The sequence below is a fragment of the Aulonocara sp. 'chitande type north' Nkhata Bay genome, linkage group LG5 (genome assembly GCF_057382095.1).
Source record: "Aulonocara sp. 'chitande type north' Nkhata Bay isolate Kocher_YH1m ecotype deep benthic linkage group LG5, A_spYH_male_GT1.1, whole genome shotgun sequence".
Taxonomy (NCBI): domain Eukaryota; kingdom Metazoa; phylum Chordata; class Actinopteri; order Cichliformes; family Cichlidae; genus Aulonocara; species Aulonocara sp. 'chitande type north' Nkhata Bay.
Genome location: NC_141348.1, coordinates 26,127,449 through 26,145,748, shown reverse-complemented (window position 1 = coordinate 26,145,748; position 18,300 = coordinate 26,127,449). Strand labels below are relative to the sequence as shown.

The 18,300-nt window shown below is 44.6% G+C and overlaps 1 long non-coding RNA gene and 1 pseudogene across 2 annotated transcripts; both read left to right on the top strand.

Annotated features, from left to right (window-relative positions):
- The first annotated feature begins 2,216 nt into the window (after window positions 1-2,216).
- Window positions 2,217-5,710, top strand: LOC147330759 (myosin heavy chain, fast skeletal muscle-like; annotated as a pseudogene).
- A 5,004-nt stretch (window positions 5,711-10,714) lies between these two features.
- LOC147330758 (uncharacterized) lies at window positions 10,715-12,682 on the top strand. Of its 2 annotated transcripts, XR_015129246.1 has the most exons (5): window positions 10,715-10,840; window positions 10,936-11,081; window positions 11,315-11,416; window positions 12,323-12,454; window positions 12,572-12,682. It is a non-coding gene; the product is annotated as an uncharacterized LOC147330758 (long non-coding RNA). The 2 variants fall into 2 exon arrangements; XR_015129247.1 differs by lacking the exons at window positions 10,715-10,840; window positions 10,936-11,081; window positions 11,315-11,416 and adding an exon at window positions 11,649-11,782.
- Window positions 12,683-18,300: the final 5,618 nt, after the last annotated feature.

Genomic DNA, 18,300 nt, shown 5'->3' with positions numbered 1-18,300 from the left:
TCCACTTCCTTGATGGTGATTGGCGGGACAGGTCCTGGGACGGGCGGGGCACTGTGGATTGGCTGGTGAGGGAACTCCACGTTGCAGATATCGGAGAAATACTCGCTCCAGCAATTGAGGATGGCGAGCGGGTCGCGGAGGGTTTGATGGTTGGCATCCTTGATGTGTTTGACCTGGCCAATATCCTGTGTTGCTCGATGGCGGCTGCTGGCAAGGCGGTAGATTTTGTTCGCTCCTCCGGGCGTGTCCAACTCTTCATACAGTTGGTCATAGTGCGATGCCTTTGCCGCTGCTACCGCCTTCTTTGCGGCCGATCGTAGGGCCCTGTATTGCTGGTAGTCGCCATCGCTGCGGGATTGAAGCCACACTTTGAGTGCCGACTTCTTTTCCTTGATGGTTTGCTGCACGCTATCATTCCACCACCATACTTGCTTGTCGATGAAGTGCTTCCCTGGCTACGTCGTCCCAAGGGTGTTGTCTGCTGCGTCACGTATTTGACTGGCGATGTTCTCCCAAGCCTTGTCCACTGGCTCATTGGAGTCCACGTCGAGGTGTTCAAGGGCGTCCATAAGCTGCTGTTTGCACTCAGGGAGGCGCCACCACTTGATCTTCTCCACCGTCGTGGTTGGTGTTCTTCGTCGTCGTTGGCCAAGGTTGAGTCGGAGATCCATCACAAGTAGCCGATGTTGAGGGCCAATATTGGTTGATGGTATGACTTTTACGTTCGTGACTAGGCTGAGATGGGGTCTTCGGACTAGCCAGTAGTCGATTTGGGTGTCTCTGCCGCCGCTGGAGTACGTGATGAGGTGTGCCGGCTTCTTTTTGAAGAAGGTGTTGGTCACGGCAAGATCGTGGGCCTCTGCGTAGTCCAGTACCCGGCAACCGTCGTCGTTTCTGGTCCCAAATCCTTGGCCGCCATGGAATCGGTGATATCCGTCTCTCCCCTTGCCTACATGTCCATTTAGGTCGCCGCCTACCGCCACGTGTTCCTCAGGGCTAATCGTTTGCAGGTGGTCGTCGAGGGCGCGCCAGAATTCTGTCTTCTCCTCGTCGGGGCAGTTGGTCTGTGGTGCATAGCAGGAGATAATCCGTAGGATGGTCGGGTCGGCGTCGATCTTCACTGACATGATGCGATCCGATATGCGGGTAACTTCAACCACGTTGTCCCGGAGCTTTTGACTCACCACTATGCCCACTCCATTCTGGGCCCGGTTGCCATTGTAGAAAAGCTTGAAGCCTTCTCCAATGTCCCGTGCCTTCGCTCCCTTCCACTTGGTTTCTTGAATGCACGCGATGTCGATGCGGCGGGTCTTGAGGGCGTCAGCCAATTCTCGACTTCTTCCGGTCATTGTTCCGATGTTCAGGGTTCCAAGGCGGATTTGGGCTTGCTTCTTCAGCCCACTCCCTCCATGAGCAGGTAGCCTTTGTCCACTTCTCACGTCGTTCAGGCGGGGACGACGCGCGTCGCCTGCGGGGGACGCCCTAGCTTTTTGAGACGTCATTGCATGGGATGTGACTGTGGAATACATCGACCGGCGCGTCACTCCACCTGACGTCGAGGACCCTCACCGTTAGCCAACTTCCCGAGGGTCGTTGTTTCCAGCTGGCACCGCGAGGAGGTGGTGATGGGATTTTGCCAGCCCCACACCTTCTCCATCTCTGATAATGAGATAATCAGTTCATGCTCCAAGGTGATAAACCCTTTGATCAGCAACTCCATTAAAGTAATGACCCATAAAAAGTCTACATTTTATATTCTACATAATGTCTTGTGTACTTCCCCTTTATGGTGATGGTGCCTATAAATACATATGAATTTATAATGATTTAATGTGGCAGCTTATAATAAATGAATTCAATAACACAATTTGTATTAAATTACATTTTTTCACAGATTGTGAGAATCAGTCAATCATGATTACTTAAGTTTTAATGAAAGACATCTGTTTTGGACTGAAACAACTCTAAGTGATCTAACTAGTAATTTCTGCACTGTATTATGTCAGATTTACACCATTGCATGTGTGTTTCATTTTCCAGTGGCGAATCTGGTGCAGAAAAGACTGTCAACACTAAGCGTGTCATCCAACACTTTGCAACAGTCGCAGTGTCTGGAGCGAAATGTAAACGAAATGTAAATAGAAACTCGAAATGTAAAATGCAAGTTAAGTGATGTGATATGATGTAGAACTGTGTGATACACTTGCCAATTTAAAATGAAAAACACAAACGAGTTGGATATCATCATTTTAGGAGGTCGCTGGAGGATCAAATCATTGCAGCCAACCCACTTCTGGAGGCTTATGGTAATACTAAAACAGTTAGGAATGATAACTCATCTCTGTATTCACTGTGGGCTGATAGTCTTTTTTTTCACTTCATTGCTGTAAAATATTAAGGTTAATAGCTAAACTGAGAAGGAAACCCTGTTGTCTTTGTGTGCTTCTGGCTGTAAAATCAGGAATTGAAAAATGTAAGCTTCTCATTTCTTACTGATGAATTTGAGAACAAATTTGTTTGATGAAGAATCAGGTATCGTAGATAATGTAAGTAACACCTGTAAAATCTGTGTTTTTGTCGATTCTTTCCTTAGACCACCATTGACATCTTGGGTTTCAATGCAGAGAAAAAGATAAGTATTTACAAGCTGACTGGGTCTGTGATGCATCGCAGAAAGATGAAGTTCAAGCAGAAGGAGTGAGAATAGCAGGCTGAGCGAGTGCGCTGAAGGTAAAATTGTGTTTTGATGTCTCAGGGCCACTGTAAATTTAAAAAATTGTAAAAATTAGTTATTATCCAGTTTTATACTTCCCAATATGAATCTACTTATATATCTTGTATTGTGTACACATTTGATCCTGTTTCCATGGTGGAGAATTATTGCATTGTAATGTTTGGGGTGTCCTGATTGTTTTCAGGTGTCTTGGCCGACATGTAACACTAGTTAAAGGTTTTAGGAAACTATAAGGAGCTCAGAGTAGAGCTGCTGGTCCTTGACTTTATAAAGGGCCATTTGCAACTCCTCTGGAGAAAGAAAACTTACTGTGAACTGTCCTGTATTTTGGGAATACACAAATACAAGACAACCAGAGGCAGACCCAGAACATGCATGATCCTTTGTTGTCATTTTATTTCATTCATTTCAAACTTAGTCATTTCTAAAACATCTTCCCTCTTCTCTTTTTTTGTTTTTGTTTTTTGTTTTCATCAGAGGCTGATACATACCTACCTCACGGGCCTGAACTCTCCCAATATGCTGAAGGCTTTCTGTTAACCAAGAGTACAGATTGGCAATGAAATGGTGGTCAAAGGTCAAACTGTGCCACAAGTAATTAAAAAGTAGTCTATGAGCAAACAGTAATTTATATATTTTTTCTGTGGTATAATCAGAACCCAAACTCTTATTTCTTAGGTTAATAATAGAGTGATGGCTCTGTCCAAGGCTGTCTATGAGAAAATGTTCTTGTGGATGGTTGTCAGACTCAATGACATTCTGGATACAAAGCAGCCAAGATTTTTTTCATATCTGTCCTGGACATCACTGGGTTTGAAATCTTTGATGTAAGTATGCAGAACTAACACTGCATAGTCTTACGTTCATGTTCATGTAAAGTAAGTAAAGTACAAACGTCATTTCTTCATACTTTACACAACAGCAACACACAATCTTTGACACTTTTCCCCCTTTTCAGTTCAACAGCCTGGAACAGCTGTGCATCAAATTCACTAATGAAAAACTGCAACAGTTTTTCAACCATCACATGTTTGTCCTGGAGCAAGAAGAGTACAAGAAAGAGGGCATTGAATGGGAGTGCACTGACTTTGGTATGGACTTGGCTGCCTGCATTGAGCTTATTGAGAAGGTGAGCCGTGTGCTGTCCATTTGCATAGAAAACAGTAGAAAACAAATTTAAGTTGTTTTGTTTTTTTACTGCTTCTTTTATCACGGCAGCCGATGGGTATCTTCTCCATCCTTGAAGAGGATGCATGTTGGGGTGCATGTTCTCCAAGGCAACAGACATGACCGTCAAGAGCAAACTCTATGACCAGCATGCTGGCAAAAGTTCCCCCTTCCAGAAACCAAAGCCTGCCAAAGGCAAAGCTGAGGCCCACTTCTCCCTGGTGCACTATGCTGGTAATGTTGAATACAATGTCATTGGCTGGCTGGAGAAGAACAAAGACCCTCTGAACGACTCTGTGGTACAGCAGACGTCTTTCACAAAGCTGCTGGCCTTGCTGTTTGCACCTCATGTGTAGACAGAAGGTAGTGTTTTTTTATATAAACTCATGTATCTACAAAATTTAAGGTATGCGGAAAGACTATTGCATTTATTGCTTCGCATTATTTACAAATCAGTTTGCAAAATGCGCTTTACAGGTCCAAAAGGTGGAAAAAAGGCTGCCCACATAGCAGACAGGTCTGGCCTGGATCTGGTGTCAAGCCGGCACTGCTGGCTGACTTCTGGCATGGTACGTGGTATGTCATCCAGATATGGGCCAGGCCTGGCATAGATGACACTGTTTATGTGATGGCATGCCACATCTGGCCCGATTGTGGTTTGGTTTATGTGGCCCAGGCTCACAGACAACAGGTCTGGCCTGGATCCAGCATCAAGCTGGCACTTCTGACTGACTGGTGTGTTGGCAGGGTGTATGTCAACCAGATGTGGGCCAGGTCTGGCAATGATGACACTATTTATGTTCCTATTTTCCTATTTTAGGTAGAAGACCCAACTGCCATGTTGCAATACTATACTGCCATGGTAGTGGTTTGATCCCTCCAGTCAGCATGTCAAGAGTGTGAATGTGTATGAATGTAGTTAGGAAGCACTCAGTTCAGAGAAGATGTGTGAATGTGGCATGTCGTATAGAACACTTTAGGTAATCCGGGAGAGTAGAAAAGTGCTATTTAAGAATCACTGTCTGAACAGAGTTTCGTCATGTTACTTTTGCACTATTATGTTCCGGCACATGTTGTTATTACATGGCTTGATTAAGGTACACATTAGGCTGACATCTGGGGCCAGAGCTGAAACTGTTCTGGGCCAGCACAGGACCACCAGTGTGTCTGCAACTGCCTTGTGGTGGCCCATGTGTGGGCCACCTCTGGCAAACCAGATCTGGGCCACCAAAGGGCCGTCATTCTTTGCGGTATGTGGGCCATGTGTAAGCACGTTGTGTGGGCCAGATCTGGGCCACACCAATTTTGCTATGTGGGTGGTGGCAAGAAGAAGGGCAGTTCCTTCCAGACAGTGTCGGCTCTTTTCAGGGTAATATTCATTTTCTTAAATACTTAAATGATGAACTTTAATGAGCATGCACCCACATTTTGTGTGCTGCTTGATTCCCAATGAAACTAAAACACCAGGTAGGTCCCTGGTTTAATATCACTGCAGGTGGAGACTTTGATTAATGTACAGAAAGTACTTCTGCTCTGAATAATTCAGGGAAAATTTAATTTTTCATTAGTCTGTGAAAGCTAAGTATTTTGGTGTGATTGCCATAAAAAGTCGCTATTTCCTAGTTACATAGTTCAGTCCAGCAGGCTCTTAATGCTGGAACAATCACAAAATCCAACTTTTTTTCTTTTCAAAGTATCAAAATAGATCATATTTGATATAATAATGGAAACATTTTAAATAAGTTTTTGCTTAACCTTGATTGTCAAGCTCTTTATGTTTGTGCAGCTTCCCCGCTTGAAAGGGATTGATGCATCTACCACAGGTGTTTAACTGGATTTCACTCAATGACCAGGCAGATCTTTTGTTTCCCTTTTTTCTTCTTTTCGGCCATAGTCAGCCACAGGTGAAAAACCTTTAAATACAAACCAAAAAACCAAAATACAAATTACGTTTGTTTTCACACATCTGCGAACATTAACCAATCCAAACCTTTTTTAACAGTAGCAGTGCATAAGCTTTGTAGCACAATATTTACTTGAGTATTTTTAAATGCTCAAATTATGTAATTCAAATTATGTAATTATGTGATTGAACACAAGATTAAAAGATCTTGCTTTTTTAAAAGTGCTAAATCAAATGGCTAATCTGCATTAGAACTTAAACAGTAAACAATAGCATTTATGACCAGTTTTTCTTGCATTTAACCATATGCAAGCATTAACAGTGTACCATATGCAGACCAACAACAAACAATGGTGTCGCTCATAAACATTAGTTCCAGCCTGTCACTTTTACTTTTTTGTCTCAGGGCTCTCCACCTCCTAAACTCAGTTTGACTTTACATTGACTGAACCCAAAAATGTAATGAAAAATGTTGACAATGTCATGGGTAATGTACAACAGCTGACTGTAACTCCTTCAGTTTTATGGTAGATAAAAGCATCTTGTTAGGCTACCACATGGTAAATGCAGGATTTGTCAGAGCTTCTGCATTATTCAGACTTATTCTTAGTCACATAGTTTAAGGTCTTTAATAGACAACAAAGCTGTGTGTCAGAGTGCCGGAGGCCTCTAGGGACATGTTATTGAACAGGAAGATGCTGAACTTAATGTTCTCGCAAAATGTATTTTTTGAGTTAAGAAACGATTGCAGTGCAGTTTTCTTTTTTTAGAATCTGGGAGACAGCAGTAACCTTTTTCTATTCAGTTTGAGCATCCATCCATCCATCCATCCATCTTCATCCGCTTATCCGAGGTCGGGTCGCGGGGGTAGCAGCCTAAGCAAAGAGGTCCAGACCTCCCTCTCCCCAGCCACCTCCTCCAGCTTGTCCGGGGGAATACCAAGGCGTTCCCAGGCCAGCCGAGAGATATAATCTCTCCAGCGTGTCCTGGGTCTGCCCCGGGGCCTCCTCCCGGTGGGACATGCCTGGAACACCTCGCCCAGGAGGCGCCCAGGGGGCATCCTTGCCAGATGCCCGAACCACCTCAGCTGGCTCCTTTCGATGTGGAGCAGCAGCTGCTCTACTCTAAGCCCCTCCCGGATGGCCGAACTTCTCACCCTATCTCTAAGGGAGAGGCCAGCCACCCTTCGGAGGAAGCTCATTTCCGCCGCTTGTATCCGCGATCTCGTTCTTTCGGTCACTACCCACAGCTCGTGGCCATAGGTGAGGGTAGGGACGTAGATCGACCGGTAAATTGAGAGCTTCGCTTTTACACTCAGCTCCCTCTTCACCACGACTGACCGGTGCAGCGTCCGCATTACTGCAGCCGCAGCCCCAATCCGTCTGTCGATCTCCAGCTCCCTTCTCCCATCACTCGCGAACAAGACCCCGAGATACTTGAACTCCTCCACTTGGGGCAGGAACTCATCCCCGACCCGGAGTGGGCACTCCACCCTTTTCCGGCTGAGAACCATGGCCTCAGATTTGGAGGTGCTGATCCTCATTCCCGCTGCGTTACACTCGGCTGCGAACCGCTCCAGTGCGAGCTGGAGGCCCTCACCCGATGAAGCCAACAGAACCACATCATCCGCAAAAATCAGAGATGAGATTCTGAGGCCACCAAAGCGAAAGCCCTCCGCCACTTGGCTGCGCCTAGAAATCCTGTCCATAAAAATTATGAACAGAACCGGAGACAAAGGGCAGCCCTGGCGGAGCCCATCACCCACCGGGAACGAGTCCGACTTATTGCCGGCAATGCGAACCAAGCTCTTGCAGCGGTTGTATAGGGATTGAATGGCCCGTAGCAATGGGCCAGACACCCCATACTCGCGCAACACCTCCCACAGGACGCCCCGAGGGACACGGTCGAATGCCTTCTCCAAGTCCACAAAACACATGTAGACTGGTTGGGCAAACTCCCATGCACCCTCAAGTATCCTCGAGAGGACAAAGAGCTGGTCCAGTGTTCCGCGACCAGGACGAAAACCGCATTGTTCCTCCTGTATCCGAGGTTCGACTAGCGGACGAACCCTCCTCTCCAGCACCCTGGCATAGACTTTCCCGGGGAGGCTGAGGAGTGTGATCCCCCTGTAGTTGGAACACACCCTCCGGTCCCCCTTCTTGAAGATGGGGACCACCACCCCGGTCTGCCAGTCCACAGGTACTGCCCCTGATCTCCACGCAACATTGCAGAGACGTGTCAACCAAGACAGCCCTACAACGTCCAGAGCCTTCAGGAACTCGGGGCGGACCTCATCGACACCAGGGGCTCTGCCACCAAGGAGTTGTTTAACTGCCTCAGTGACCTCGCCCCCGGAAATCGGTGGGTCACACCCCTCATCCCCAGACTCTGCTTCCTCCCCGGAAGACGTGTCAGTGGGATTAAGGAGGTCCTCGAAGTATTCCTTCCACCGCCCGACAATTTTCTCAGTCGACGTTAACAGCGCTCCGCCAGCACTATACACAGTGCAGGTAGAGCACCGCTTTCCCCTCCTGAGACGCCTGACGGTTTGCCAGAATCTCTTCGAGGCAGTCCGAAAGTCTTTTTCCATGGCCTCTCCGAACTCCTCCCACACCCGAGTTTTTGCTTCAGCCACTGCCCGAGCCGCATTCCGCTTGGCCTGTCGATACCTGTCGGCTGCCTCCGGAGTCCCACAGGCTAACCAAGCCCGATAGGCCTCCTTCTTCAGCCTGGTGGCTCCCTTCACCTCTGGTGTCCACCATTTGGTTCGGGGATTACCACCACGGCAGGCACCAACCACCTTGCGGCCGCAGCTCAATGCAGCAGCTTCGGCAATGGAGACGCTGAACATGGTCCATTCGGACTCAATGTCCCCAGTCTCCCTCGGAATGCTGTTGAAGCTCTGCCGGAGGTGTGTGTTGAAGATCTCGCGGACTGGGGCCTCTGCTAGACGTTCCCAGCACACCCTCACTACGCGTTTAGGTGCACCAGGTCTGTCCAGCGTCCTCCCCCGCCACCTGATCCAACTCACCACCAGGTGGTGATCAGTTGACAGCTCAGCCCCTCTCTTTACCCGAGTGTCCAGAACATATGGTCGCAGGTCTGGTGATACGATTACAAAATCGATCATCGACCTACGGCCTAGAGCGTCCTGGTGCCACGTGCACTTATGGACACTCTTATGTTCGAACAGGGTGTTCGTTATGGCCAAACTGTGATTAGCACAGAAGTCCAATAACAAAGCACCGCTCGGGTTCAGATCAGGGAGGCCGTTCCTCCCAATCACGCCCCTCCAGGTCTCGCTGTCGTTACCCACGTGAGCATTGAAGTCTCCCAGCAGGACAACAGAGTCTCCAGGTGGAGCACCTTCCAGCACCCCCCCCCAGGGACTCTAAGAAGGCTGGGTACTCCGAACTGCCACTCGGCGCATAAGCGCAGATGACAGTCAGGACCCGTTCCCCAACCCTAAGGCGCAGGGAACAAACCCTCTCGTCCACTGGGAAAAACCCCAACGTACCGGCAGCAAGCCGAGGGGATATAAGAATACCCACCCCAGCCCGCCGCCTCTCACCAAAGGCAACTCCAGACTGAGACAGAGTCCAGCCCCTCTCCAGGAGACTGGTTCCAGAGCCCAGACAATGCGTAGAGGTGAGCCCAACTATATCTAGCCGGTACCTCTCAACCTCACGCACCAACTCAGGCTCCTTCCCCACCAGAGAGGTGACATTCCATGTCCCTATTGCCAGTCTTGGCAGCCGGGGGTCGGTCCGCCAGGGCCTCCGCTCCTGGCCGCCACCCAGCTCACAATGCACCCGACCCCTATGGCGCCTCCTGCGGGTGGTGGGCCTGCGGGAGGATGGGCCCATGTCTCCTCTTCGGGCTGTGCCCGGCCGGGCCCCATGGACTAAGGCCCGGCCACCAGACGCTCGCCCTCGGACACCCTCCCCGGGCCTGGCTCCAGGGCGGGGCCCCGGTAACCCTATCCCGGGCAGGGTAAACTGTTCCCTCGATTTTCTTTTCATGGGGGTCTTCTGAATCGCTCTTTGTCTGGTCCCTCACCCAGGACCAGTTTGCCATGGGAGACCCTACCAGGGGGCAAAAGCCCCCAGACAACATAGCCCCTGGGATCCCTGGGACACACAAACCCCTCCACCACGATAAGGTAGCGATTCAAGGAGGAGTCAGTTTGAGCAATGAAAGAAAAATGTCCTGTACTCTGTCTCCACAGAGAATCCATTTACACCATCCAGTACAACATCCGTGCATTCATGAATGTCAAAACCTGGCCTTGGATGAAGCTATACTTCAGAATAAGGCCACTTCTCGGGAGTGCAGAGGCAGAGATGGCACGACGAAAGTGGACTTTGAAAAGACCAAGGAGGACCCAGCAAAGGCTCTGGCTAAGAGGAAAAAACTGGAGGAAAAGATGGTTACTCTCGTACAGGAGAAGAATGACTTGCAGATCCAAATTCAGAGTGTATGTTAAAGAGAACTGGAACCTCCATTTGTCTGTAACTTGATTATTTACAGCTGACTGTATCATTTCCTTTTTGCATTTACAGAAGGGTGAAACCCTCGCTGATGCAGAGGAAAGGTGTGAGGGGCTCATTAAAGGAAAGATCCAACTCAGGGTCAAACTTAAAGAGACAGCCAAAAGACTGGAGGATGAGGAGGAAATGAACGCTGAGCTGACTGACAAGAAGAGGAAGTTGGAGGACGAGTGCTCTGTGCTGAAGAAGGATATTGATGACTTGGAGCTGACCCTGGCCAAAGTGGAAAAGGAGAAACATGCCACCGAGAACAAGGTTTGTGCCTCGTTTCAGTTGTTTAGTGGGAACTGCATGCTGTAATGATTTTATTCACTTAACATTTTAGGTTAAAAGTCTGCTCAAGATGTGTCCATTGCCAAGCTGAGCAAAAAAAAGGAAGCCCTCCAAAAGGCCCAACAGCAGGTCCTCGATGACCTGCAGGCAGAGGAAGACAAAGTTAACAGCCTGACGAAGGTCAAGACCAAGCTGGAACAGCAAGTGGACGATGTGAGTTTCTAAATTTGTTTGAATTATCACAAGTGCAGCACTAAGTTTTTATATATTGAAGCTGGCACTAATTACTGTGTGCGTGAATGCACAAGATTGAAGGTACACTGGAGCAAGAAAGGAAGCTCCGTATGGATCTTGAGCGAGCTAAAAGAAACCTCGAGGGAAATCTGAAACTGGCCCACGAAACCATCATGGATCTTCCACTAAAGGTGGCAAGAAGCATCTCCAGAGACTAGAGGTGAGAGTTTGTTTGCTGCAGAAAAAAAAGTGTTTTGTTGTTGGTTTCAGTAACGTGAGATCATTTAAGGAACTACTTTGATAAAAGTTGTAGAAGTGGTACCCCAAACAAACTTAAAACTAAAGGTGGGCTCTGTTTATTTCACTGAACTGTTTTGTGTAGGAAAAAAGTTCATAAAATGTTATATCACTTTTTTTTAACCATAAAAAACATCTGGGCTTGTGGCTGGAAAGGTTCGGGGTCTGGAGGCGGAGGTTTAGGTGGAGCAGAAACGTGGATCTGTGGCTGTGAAGGGTGTCAAGTATGAACCTAAAGTGAAGGAGCTGACTTATCAGGTAGGATGCAACAAAACAGAAATGCTTTTTCTGGCATAAAATCCCAAAATTTTAATTAAATAAGGAAGCGATGAGTAATCATCACGTATAGTTTTATAATTTGTGCTGCCAAGAAAAAGCTGGGTGTAGAATATGCATTACACCCCTAGAGGGCAATAATCTCCATTATATGAAGAGTCTGTGGCTCCAACAGTAGTTGACGAACTGATGTGATAAAGAGTACACCACCGCTGAAACTAAACTCTCTGGTTGCAACTATAAATACACACAGTTATGTGTTTATATCTATGCTAATTGTGTGGTTGATAGAGATGCCGGTGATTGCGCTGCGCTGAAACATCCCCTTCACATAGTCTGCAGTATGTTGTAAGTGAGTGTTTGGTGCATATTTGTTTGTTGTTGTCCCTCGTGTGCGCCTGAAGTGGATTCACTGTGGAAGATGAGCGTGTTGTGTGCTCTGAAGTTGTTTTGAAGACGTTCATGAATCAGATAGAGAAGTAGGTCTCTGTAGTGGTAGTTTCAGACAGACTCTGCTGTCTTTAGGCTGAGTAGGACAAGAAGACCTGACTTCAAGATCTTGAAGCTGCAGCTGTCTGTCTGAGAAAGCTGTGAGTGTGAAATATTCAACACATGCAAAGCAGATAGTCATGACAAAGTAACACCTTTACTTCTGACCCTGTTGACAGCAGTGTACTTAAAGCAGGAAGCAGAATTATTTTACGATGGTTCACAGAAAGTTGACTGAAAGTTGTTCATCTGGAACGTTTCTCCCACTAAAAACTCCAGAAGCGTCCAGATAAACAGATTAAATTTCCTTACCTGGATTACTGAGCGTGCATCAAGAGATTTAATGAAAGTTATTTTTTACTGATGAGTGACGTCATTGCCTTAACTTCTACTTTTCAGAAGGAGCAAGCCAACACTGACATGGCCAGGAACAGGAAGGTTCAGCATGAGCTTGAGGAAGCTCAGGAGCGCGCTGACATCGCAGAGTTGCAGGTCAACAAGCTGAGAGCAAAGAGCCGTGAAATTGTCAGGGTAAAATAATTTTGTTAATTCTGTTTTATCGTCAAGAGCAAGGTACTCTGCAAAGGTGGTGCATCTCTTAACAGAACCATTTGACATTAATTTGTTGCTCTCTCTTTTGTGTTGAAGGTCAAGGAGACATGAATGAACCGCAGTCTGGATGAAATCACACAATATGAGCTTTTTTGTCTGATGTACCAACTACGTGACAAGAAATAAACACACAAGCAGTTGAATATCTTTATATGTCGTATGCTTTAAATAATGCTTAACTCAAAAGAAGTAGACATGAAGCTAGTTATTCAGAGACATTACGGTCATCAAAGTTAAACAGTTATTTTTTTTAACTATTTGTAGGAGTGCTCGAGAGCTCCAAACGCATTTTTCAAAATGCGTCAGGATTTAAAGGTGTACTTACACTTGGTGCACCTCTGCACAAGTTAAACAATACATATAGAACCTAATAACAGTGAACTGAAATGCTCTTTTATGTGTGTGGTGGTCTAAATGTGGGCTGCACAGCTTCATCACTCGCAATAACCTGGTTGTCAACTGTCACCTGTTATCACATAGAAGTTCTTTAGGCTATGATAACTGTAAATCTGTTCCCTTTGGTGATAATGTTACTGACAGTGTAGTGACCTTACAGTTTTTCTATGTGCTCCAGCACATATGTTGCACCATGTCATGACGTTGTGTGATGAAAATAGACCCATCAGTGACCCACAACCTGCAGCAACACTCCTCCTCATGCTTAAACCCGAGCAGTGTCTTGGCATTCACCGTCACTACATCTCAAATTATTGCTTTTTATTTTAATAAAAAGAAAATCATGGAAAACCCAATAGAAACCTGAAGTATTCTGGAAAGCTAGCAAAGTACAGAAAAGCTAAAGTAATATTGTAATATTTTATTAAAGCAGAGTGAGGAAAAACAAGATATTTAATGTGGATGTTACTGCAGGTGTCTGATTTTAAATATCTTTGCTTTGACGTGAATCTCAGACATCCTCCTTTGGGAAGTGGTTTTATGAACATTGAATAGTGACTCCACTGGTAATGGGAAACGACCTGAGATTAATATTAGATAGGCTTAGATTGAACTGAAATCAGCCTGGAGTCATAAAGCTGAATAAAATAAGATAATCAGACTAAAACTAGTTGAGAAACTAGAAATGATAAGTTGAGCAAAACTAATTGATTATATTGTCTTTTTTTAATTAATAGTCCAATTAGTCTTCCTTTAAATGTGTTTATTTATCTGATATCACCTCATATCTCTTAGCTTCTTCTGCTAGAAGCTAATACATTTTCATTTCATATAAACACAACATGGACCCATAGATGCTGAAAACCTTTAAAAGCAACTATAGAAAAAATTACTTTTCTTTGCATTTTCTATTTAAATCTGGACTCACATTTTAATACCCTTTCAGTAAGCGCTCTTGCATCCTTCGGGAGGCTCAGGCCACCAAGGAGGCAGTTGTTTCATATCAAAGCTCGTTCCACAATAAGACTTGAAGCTGTAACAAATGACTGAGCTCTGAGAGCATTGCTGAGGAGACAGCTATATTTGTGTTTCTTCCAAATAAGCACACCCAGGAGCACAAGAGGTCGAGTATCACATTTCTATTGAATATTTAGGCCTATTTTGTCGAGTGTCAAGTCCTCAATATTTGGCTCCTAATGCCCTCTTCCCTTCTTTGCTTCTTCAGTGTCATCTTTCAACAAGGAAAGAATGCAAACTACTACACGTCGTATAACACGATCCTCTCCTTGTCGCATATGGGGAACAAATACTGGACTTAGGAAAAGGTCAAGCTACAAGCCGCTCCTTGTCTTTAGTTCATCTGTCAGGGCACGCAGCACAACAAGACCATTTTAAGAAAGGGTTTAAAAATAAATCCTTGCCCTCGAGACAACACAAGTGCTTGCCCTGAGAGACCTAGAGACACAAATCTAATCACCTGTTACCCGTGGATCAGACGATGGAAAGTTTATTGTCCTGAAGACAAATGTACCGTGACACGTTAGGAAGTACAATGTCAAGGTCTTCAAAGGCGCGTAGCGATGGCACGAGAGGAACTAGAAACGGTGATGTACTGCTGTCAAAGACGTTCCTTCGCTCAGACACAGACAGTTAACTTGTCAACAGCAGTGGCTCGGCCTTAAGACAAAGCTGTCTGCCTTTGAATGGTTGACTTTCAGCCGCAGGATAAAGCGAGATGAGAGGGTTGCATCCGAACCCCCGTTGACTCAGTACAGTGTCAAAAATCCAGCAATGCAATCTGATATGGAGAAAAACAGTCAGTGAAGTGAAGATGCTACACGAAATGGGGCTCTAAAATGAGAGTGTAAAATACAAATGATGGGCCAGGTGTGTGTGTGTGTGTGTGTCCTCAAACACACCGCAAACGATCCCGTGTAAACCTGTACATATATACCAGTTGGTCCCCTTGGTATATTGCATTCATGTCTGGTTCTACTGTGTTTTCCCTGTTTTTAAAATTAAAGCATACAAAAGAAGCAGTCAGGGCAGAGTGTGGGGCTTCTTAGCCTTTATTGATGAGGAAGACCTCAGCGTAGATTCAGTACCAGGCCGCTGCATTAGCCTTGTGGCCCGTGAGTTAACGAGCACCCCAACAAAAGCAGGCAGCAGACATATTTTCTATCTTTTTGATGTTGCTCCACTCATAACATGAGATTTCATGTCAGTCTCTAGAAAGCTCAAGCCCACTGACACATCTCTCATCAGATTATCATACCTAGAGTAATCATAGCTACACAAAATATTACATCTGAGCCTCTGCAAAACAAAATATTGGGCACTGGGTAGCTTCATGAGTGTGCTTTGACCCTTACGTATTGGTTAGAAATGTTAAAGTTACGCCTCAGAGTGTGTTAAAGGTCTGTCAGTAGGGAATTAGTAGAAACCTGACACTGTTTCCCCTCCTTAACCCTCTCGAGGCAGGCGTTGCCGATTTGCAACAGTTAAAAACTAACAACCTGATTACCCCACATACATATTTTATGAGTTTTTTTTACTCAGCAGTACCACTGCAGGACTTGGTTGTGCATTAGCAACAAAAAGTTCAATTTGAGCCTGAGAGGGTTAAAAGTCTCATCAGGTAACACACAGCTTTCTGGTCTGATGTCCAGAGAGTATAAATGTCACAGCAACTGTTTTTGACCTTTAATTAATGCTTGCTGTTTTAATTATTAATGACTGAATTTCACTCTTACTAGTGTGGTGCCACACATTTACCCGTTGCTTAGCAAGCGAAAGGTTACTGGTTTAGTTCCAGCTGGTGACACGCATGTCCTTTGGGATTGAGTCTTAAAAGGACATTTGGTGTAACAATCAAACACGTTACCTGCTGTGGTGGTGACAAGGGAGCAGCTGAAAGTAGCGTTAATTTTGAATTGTACTGTTATTGTTGTTTTTTATGTGGAACGGAAAATAAAGTGAATGTGTTGAGATTTTTAAATTCGACCCAAAGATGACATTAATCCATCACTATGTGATACCTGTCTATGCTTTCATTTCCTCCTGCTTAGATTATTGTAAAGCTCTGTTTTCTTGTCCAACTAAAGCATTTATTAACTGACTCCAAACCAAAAAGCTGCTGTTAAGGCTTCTAACTCACGCTTATACCGAAGTCTTCACATATCTCCCCGTTTTTAAAGCTTCTCCTTGGCTTCCCTGGTTCCTTTTATGGCCTTACAGGCTAAGGCCCCGCAGCTACATTATTGAACCGCTCCGCCCCTATTCTCCAGGCCCTCTTGTGATTCTGTATGCTGAAAGCTACGGGTGATTGCACTTTCAAACCTTAGCTGTACAATTATAGAACAGCTTAGCGATCTCTCTTCATACCCGTCACTCTGTGGTATTCTTGTAAATGTGGCTTGAAACCTTTCAGAGAGGCGCAGTGTTTGTGTTCTTGTGTTATTTTACTCGATTCATGTGTGACCACCATGTCTTTAACATGTGATGTTTTTTTAAAGCACTTTGTGGCTGTTCTAAGTCTAGAAAAGTGTTAGAAAATCAAACTTTACTCACTTACTACCTACAACAAATGACACAGGCTGCTGTCATTTTAGTGGTTTGACATCACATTTATTTCCAAAGAACAGTTTCATACACTCACACAAAAAAACACTCATAGAAATGTAAAAAAAAGCCATAGAAATAGAAAGAAGGGAGAATAAATAAAAGTGAAGTGAGCTATTTGTACAGAAATAGTAGGACACCCCCCCCAATCACCTATGACCTGTGCCTTGCTGCAGTATTGCCAACCCAGCAAATCTGGAGCGCCTAAAATTTCAGTCCAAAGACATTGCTGAAATTCTTTGGGATCATGTGCCATTCGTCTCATTAATCTCATTAGTCTAAAAATACAGCCGTCATGTCTTTGTCTTCATTGAAACGATCAATAGTTGATAAAGTAAAATTATAATCTTTTCCCAAATGAATGAAGTTGTCCTCCGCTCTTCAAAATAAGAGAATATAATGAAAAACATGAAACATGTGATAAAGCTTTCATAGCACACAATAATAAAGTTGTGAGCAGATATAATTACCTTTTTATTTGTCAGCATATCTAAACGTTCTTTTCACATTTATTATCCGTCCACAAGCATGAAACAGTAGCTGAATTTCTTGATAAATGTTTATATAGTTAATTAAAATCATATATATGTGTCTAAGTACACAGTATCTGTCATAACCCATTTGTTCAATATTAAATACTGCTTATGAACACTATATGTGGGGCGTTAAAGTGTAATTTCATCACATTAACTGAGTTCCTTCACCAAGATATTCACCCTTGGCTTGTTATAATGGGATAATGAGATACTCTGGCCAGCATGCAGAGAGTATTAGTGAACTTTTCAAGGCATGAAACTGCTCGCAGAGGTTTGTTTTGAAGGTAAATTCTGATTATAGCGCACGACGTATTCCGTGATTGGCATTTGTATTGATCAAACTTCAAAGCAACATTTGTTCGACATGTGTTTACCAGATACATTCAGCATTTCTGGGACAGAGGAAATTAAAGTGCTATAAATATGAACATTGTTCTGCTTTCTGTTGTCCATTCTCGCTACCGAGCAAATTTAATTAAGTGTGGGATTTCATAAAACCCCAGACCCCAGTGCATGTTTCTGCTATCGTGAGGTATCATCATTTTCACAAGTTCTTAGATTAGCAGCTGTTAGGCCCAATTGTGCTCCTTTGTCACAGGAAAGACTTGCAAGGCTTCTGCAACAGAATCCCAGGGACACATGAGAGCTTCTCCACGGCTAAACTCAGATCCTCTGCCAGGGGTGCCAGGGTGCATTAAAGAGATTATTGTAAAGACCAACACAATGTCTGAACTTCAGTAACCAATCACCAGAACAATATTTAGACAAAGTTCAAAAATGTTGCATTGCCAGTGTCTTCATCTATTTATACACTTTTTAAGGCTTCCTGTTTGACAGCGGTGCTTTGTGTGTCATCTTTACTGCAGCAGTGAAATACTTTACAACAGGACAATGGTGTTCTGTGCTCTCTGTCACATACGTCAGTGCCTTAGGATCTTTTGATTCCTATTTTGAATATATAAATTATACCGAGTAGTATTTTAATTAATGACAATAGAAAGCAAAGCCACACTTATCTAATGACACCAGTGAGGTTAATATATTTACTTTTATTTAGACTTTTACTATATTTATAATTACATAATTATATTTACATATGTAAGTACAATTATAAATACTATAATGTGTCATTCACTCTTGATATTATTTCCTGATTAAAATTGTTGTCATTGCCTGAAACATGCCTCTGTAAACAAGTCATTCAGAATATGT